Raw genomic sequence first — 6,648 nt, 5'->3', positions numbered from 1 at the left:
TAAACTTTGTCTGGTTTTTAGTTATTTCAGGTAAAAGAGTAAATTTGGTCCTTGTTTCTTCATCTTGACTAGAAACCCTATGTAACTTATTCATGTCAACATTTTTCATTATTGAGTTACTTAAATAGATCTGTCTGTAATTTATTATATGGTATTTAATGTACCATTAAAAGCAACCTATGTGTATATGTTTGTAGGTTTTAAAACAGTAGAGAGATCTTAGAGAACCTCTAGTCCAAAGGCTTCAAAATTTATTAGTATTGTTTTTTATTTGTAACTGTAAGCCACATGATCAAAAGTCCATGTAAATGTGGGCTACATAAAGTTCACTTTGTTGATAAGAACAATAAACAGAAAATTCATAACTAGCATATGAGAGTAGGACAAAATAGGTGAATTAGTGCATATCAAGCTTTACTCATACAATTTTACCTTTTTGTCAGTTATCTTTCTTTTTTTTTTTTTAAAGATTTTATTTTTTTATTTGACAGAGAGAGACACAGCGAGAGCAGGAACACAAGCAGGGGGAGTGGGAGAGGGAGAAGTAGGCCTCCCGCAAAGCGGGGAGCCCGATGAGGGGCTCGATCCCAGGACCCTGGGATCATGACCTGAGCTGAAGGCAGACGCTTAACCGACTGAGCCACCCAGGCGCCCCTGTCAGTTATCTTTCATAGTATCCCAGTTTCTGAATACAGGTAGAACAGAAATCTGGAGTTCTATAGAAAGGTAAGGGATTGAGTTATAAAGCATGGGAACATTGAATACATTTCTTAAGGAAAGTCCAAATGCATTGAGAATATATGAAAGAATGAGCAAACCAGAGAGTTTAAAGGAAAATCCTATAAAATCTAGTAGAGTGTATAAGAAGCCAGCATGTGTGCAACACAGAATATGAGTGCAAAAGAAGTCAAAAAAGAGAAAGGGATTGATGTAGGGCTCAGGAAACAGACAGGGTGTGGGCTGGTTATTACACCCTAGATCTAGTAGTCAGGTAAGATGAAAAAGACTTTCTTGGATTCCCTTTTCACTAATCCTGTCCTGATTCATACTGGAAAAATCATTTGGAATTTTAGATTTAGAAAAAAGTTCTGGGCAGGCTTGGTGAAACCCAGAAGGCAAAGCCAAAAAGTCATTAAAGTTTGGTGAATTCTAAATACAAACCTAACAGCTTAAAAATTAATCCCCAAACTAGTGGCTAACTAGACTATTTGGGAGGACATGGAGAAATATGAGCACATCCAGGGACTGAAGAAGTTAAAACTATTGCTGAATTTTGACTGAACTCTAAGTTAAAAAAGAAAAAGATCCCCTAAAGGGCCATTCAAAGTATTTAAATTTGAGCTCACCAAAGCATGTACTAATGTTTTAACAGCTGGAGTGGTTAAGCATTCTTTTGTTTTAGCAGTTTTAATAGCTGATGACAAGAGGGCAACATTTGACACCCAGAGATCTCAGCAGCCTCATGGGCAATACCTGAAGTGAGGGAGAGTCTGTTTTGATGGGATGGAACAGTGTCTTCTGAAGAACAAAAAAATGTTTAATAGCCTGTTCTATATATTTAAAGTGGAGTGGATTTGCCCTTTACTTAAACTTGACCAGCAGACTCCACAAAAGCCCTAAGCAATAGTATTGCGATTGCTAGGTTGCAAAAAGGGGAGCAGATCACCATCAATGAACACATATCTAGTGACTAGTAGCAGGAGAGCACATCTGTTCTGTGTTCAGACAGACACCACATGAAGCAAAATAGGGATTTGGACATAAAGTGAAATAGGGATTTAGTAATTATCTGGTCCATTCAGTCAAAGCAGGAGGCAAATTGGAAAATTGAGAAACTGGATTAGGCTCTGTTTCCCTCTCCCTTTCTTATGTAAGCTCCATGTCCTATTATGCCTAGTCATCTACAGACTTTCATGTTTCAATGTCTTTTACCTTTTATTGGGGCCTAAAAATCAAAAATGACATAAACATCCTCCCCAGAGCACGTTATATAGTAGAGCAGATGTTACACATTCTCCATGTAAATATGAGACAGAATGCTCAGTTTTAGAGCTGTAGTATTCAAACTATATCATTTAATAACCCAGAGCACTTGTGAACCCCCAGGTTGCTGAGCCTCACCTCCAGAGTTCCTGAATCAGTAGATTGCGGGAAAAATTTGAATCTCCAATAAGAGCGCAGCTATTGTCGCTGCTGTTGGTCTGGTGACTACACTTTGAGAACCACTGTTTTAGAGGATTGCAAATAGTAATTTTGGCTGAGGATCTCAGAGATAGCTTCACTGAGACAGTTAACCATGAGTTGGGTCTTGAAGGGTTGAAGAGTGCAGCATGGGATATGAGAGAAAGAGGTATTAGAAACAAAAGTAATGTACTAATTAATACAGTAAAATTACAAGGACATTTCCTTACCCCTACACTTTTGTGGTCCTTGAAGATCTAGGGATAAAAGACAGACAATTAAGATACTTCCATTTTCATAATGCTTAAAAAATTCAAAACAAGCACAGTTTCAAAGGAGCGCCTCCAGATCCTAATTTTGCAATACCTTCTCTAATATTCATTCCTATTTCTTTTGCTGCTTCATCACAATGACAATCCGTATGCAGAAATGAACAAAGGCATCATTAACCAAAATACTAGAGCAGCTTTGGGGCTTTTCTTGTCCAAGGCCTGATTTTTTTCTTAGACACCCATAGTCACTATTTCTATTGCAATTGTCCTCTGACTACATATTAATTGAAGCCTTTGTCACCTTTTTTTTTTTTTGCTATTGTCCAGGATACTTACACTTAAGAAGAAAAAGAGAGATAAAAATACTTTTTAAATGAAGTATGAAAAAATTTAATTAGAGGGCTAAAAAACAATGTCGACAAGGACAATGCAGAATGTAACACAGTGGTTCTTAAGTGCTGAAACAGCAATGAAAGAACCAGAAAAAAAAAGATATTATTCAAATGCCATTCACGGCATTGCATCCTGAAGAAAAATCAAACTTGACCCTTGGATCAATTTTGGAAAAAAGAGAAAAAATAGATTTTTAAATATTCTATTTTTAAATTTGTGAATGCATAGTTTACCCCAATTCTTTTTTTTTATAGTTTACCCCAATTCTGACAACCAAGGGCCCTCAATGCAAAACCCTGAAGAAGAAAATATTTGAAGAACAATGAGTGGTCATGTCTCCCTGGAGCCTAGATATGACTCTGGGAACAATAGAAAATAAAACTGAAAATGTAAGTTGAGGTCAGCTTATTTATAAGACTTAAAATGCCTAAAGAGAAGAATCAAACTATATTCCTCCCAAGAGAAAATTATCTTCTCCCCGAACTGTAGCCACTTGAAAGAGAAAGAACCAGGACAATACCATAGTAGATATCTGATATATTTGTCTACTCAGCACCCCTCTTTCTTTTTGGAAACTGTCCCCTTCTTATTCCATGTTGTCCAGCAAAATTGTCAGCCACAGTGCCTCACCTACCCATGGAAGCTGTACAAATGGACACAGGACCTGACCTATGACCTGACCCCCATTCCTTAGACCATGGTAGGCATTTACCAAGACAGAGACTATCAATTTTTCTTCCAAGAAAATGTTATATAAAATTTTGACTCTTTTTGACTTCTTTTTCTTTTTGACTCTGATGCTGTAGGCAATGAGCTTAGGGCCACAATCAACCCATCACCATGAAGGACACAAGAAGAAGCAGAATCTAGAAATGGGGGCAGTGGTGGGAGGCTGACACCTTTGAGATCCTGAATCTAACAGAGGTAACCCCAAAGGTACCCTTGAACTTCCTGTTTCTACAAGACAAAACTTTCTCCTTTGTCTTCCTTAAATCAGTTTGAGTTGGTTTATGTTTTGATAATTACAGGAATCATTAGGCAATAATAAATGAATGTCTGTTTTGCAAATGGCCAAAAAAGAAAAAAAGCTACACTCCTTGTGAATCTTTGGGAGTTTTGTTTTTCAGTGAAGTCAGTTCTCAGCCTGAGTTGTGGGAAGGGCTTTTAGGGTATCCTTAGAAGGTATTATTCCTTCTATTTCTATAGGAAGATGCTACTGAAGTCATAAGAGAATAAGAATAAAAGAGAGAGAAGGAAGGACTGAGGGAGAAAGGGAATAAAGGAGGGAAGAAAAAAAGAAAGAAGAAACATTGAACTGAAATAAAAATCCAAAGGATAATTTCAGGCAGCGTTTGCAGAAATAGCTTTTGTCTAAGGAGCCTGAATTTCTTCAGAGATTAACAATTACATGCAAAGAATATTAGATTAAGTGATACCAAATCTCTTTGCATGTTTACCAACTCCTATTTCCATTTGAAAATCTGCTACATCCATTAAAATCAAACCAGACCCTCCAGACCCACAAATTGACACTTTGTTCACAAATTACACTTCTTACAACAAAGGGTCCTACTGCCAACTTTGGAAAAGTATTTCCTACCCCATCCAAAAACCACCCCACAACTCTGCTCCCTCCCACCATCCTGTGACTGACCTGATATCAATTACAGTTCAAATTAATTTCCCTTTCAGCTTGTCTCCCAATTCCCTTGCAAGCCCAGTAAACACGAAGATCTCTCAGTCACAAAATAGTTCAGCAAGAGAGTGTGGCTCCATCAAGCCCTGATAACCTTTCTTGCTGCAAGAATAATAGAATGGTGGCCTTCTTGGACTGCTTCCCTCAATTACTATTAAACGTATCCTTCTAAACTGTCAAGCCACTCATTCCTCCTTCCCCCTATAGAGATGCCAGTGGATTGGAAGCAGCGGGGAAGACGTGAAAAGCACAGGGTGGAGGAGGAGTGTGAAAGGGACTGCTGGTGCAGGCTAAACCAGCGGGGAGGGCATCAAACCCTACAGGAGCTGTGTGTAAGGACCACAATCACAGAAAGTTCACTTAATCTCACCAAGGCTATTAGGAGCTACATTTCCAGGTTGCATCTAGCTGCTCAGAAAGATAACTGCTTTGCGGACTTCAATATACCTTGAGAGAATTAGGTTTCTCTAAGCCAAAGATTGAATTCATTCCTGCTTCCCCCCTTCTTCGCTATAACCAGGGCCTCATGCAAGCAATTTTATTTTCCTTGTGCACCAGGCAGATGACATCCTGCTAAGTATGCCAGAAGCGGGGAAGACTGAAATACAAGATCTGTGGTGTTGCTCGTTAGCTTGTTTGCTTTGCTTACCTGTTCTACTGAAGGAGCTGCTGCAGAAAGCCTTAATCAGAAAAACTATAAAATTAAGTGCTCTCTGCAGCTGCCAGGACCGGACCCACATCAGCAAAAAGTGTTTTTTACTTTGAACCCTCCCCTATTTGCCTTGTTGCATTTGAGCTAATTATCATTGTTCCCTGGATTATAGAGGGACCACAGATAAGGGGAAAGATTTGTTGCTGAGCCCTTAAACAATCAAATGTCATCTCAAGGTTGGAGATACAATGTGGAAATTAAGTATTACAACTTCACCATCTGCAGATAGCTTGTTTTCCATAAAACCAGCTAATTTCCCAGAGTCTGCCCCTCCCTGCTCCGTGTTCCCATAATACTCTGTTGCCAGCTCCACTACATCATTTGTGACATTGTATTAGAATTACCTGTTTTCATACCTACCTCCTCTTCACTACATTAGGAATTCTTTAAAAGCAGAGGCTGTATTTTGTTTATCTTTATCTCCAACTCCTGCATAAAGTCTGCATGTGGCTGATGCTCCGCGTATCTGGGTTAAATGAATGAAGAAATTTAAATCAATTTCTCATCTATTCCTAGCTGAAAGACCATAAATTTGTTCACAAAGACGTTTATCCACCCTAGAAACTAAATCAAAAACACACACAGAGACCACACACATATAATCAATGAATGCATATGGGGCAAGGACTCTTTTTAATATATTAATCATTTACCAAATAAAAGTAGTAAAATAGTGGATGAAATTCAGATCACTATTGGCAGCTCAGAGGTTTGGAAAAGTGTCTTCTGGAAAACCCCAGAACACGCCTTAGGCCAGGTGTGCCTATGGCCTTCTAGGCCTGCAGGGGGTCATCTGTGTTGGGAACTTACCTAGTGCAGAGCCTCTAAAGGTCTGAGGATCAGCTGGTACAGTGGAGCAGCATGTGGTGGGGGAGCTAGTCCCCAAAGTCAAGAGCACCACTGACCAGAATGAAGGGCCCAGGCCAGAGAGAAGACCATGGGCCAAACCATCCAAGCAGATGTGAGGTGTACTCTCCTTCCTTGGGCCCTTTTGAACCTGTCTGCATAGAGCCCAGCTCACCACTTTCCCAATTCAGAATCCCTTTTCTTAAACCTCCCAAACAAAAGGAAATAATTACCTAAACACCCTGACTGCCTTGCTTTATAACTTAGGAAATGAGACCCGGAGGGACGTGACTCTTGTCTCCTTGAACCAAATCAGAACAAGGGTGCAGCTCCACAGTCAAGGCCAGTGTTCAGGGGGGTTCCCCTCCCTGCACTGGCCCCACCACCTTTTATGTCTTCAGAGCCAGTGCTGCTTTCAAGTGAGTAACAAGTTCAGTTCTCCAAGAATGACCTCTCAGATGGATCAACCTCCATTTTTCCTCCACCATCATCCCTGTTAGTCCCAGGTATTCAGCATCCCTATATTTTTCTTTACTCCTCAGGGACTG

At 39.7% G+C, this 6,648-nt stretch overlaps 1 long non-coding RNA gene across 1 annotated transcript; it reads right to left on the bottom strand.

Moving 5' to 3' along the window:
* Window positions 1-2,128: 2,128 nt before the first annotated feature.
* On the bottom strand, window positions 2,129-5,709 carry LOC141373185 (uncharacterized). The gene is made up of 3 exons (XR_012378889.1): window positions 5,615-5,709; window positions 2,412-2,438; window positions 2,129-2,307 (listed from the first exon to the last, which is right to left on the bottom strand). It is a non-coding gene; the product is annotated as an uncharacterized lncRNA (long non-coding RNA).
* Window positions 5,710-6,648: the final 939 nt, after the last annotated feature.

This window comes from Callorhinus ursinus, unplaced genomic scaffold, assembly GCF_003265705.2.
Source record: "Callorhinus ursinus isolate GAN/ISIS: 27379988/994484 unplaced genomic scaffold, GSC_fseal_2.0 scaffold8, whole genome shotgun sequence".
Taxonomy (NCBI): domain Eukaryota; kingdom Metazoa; phylum Chordata; class Mammalia; order Carnivora; family Otariidae; genus Callorhinus; species Callorhinus ursinus.
This window is presented reverse-complemented; position numbering and strand designations above follow the sequence as displayed.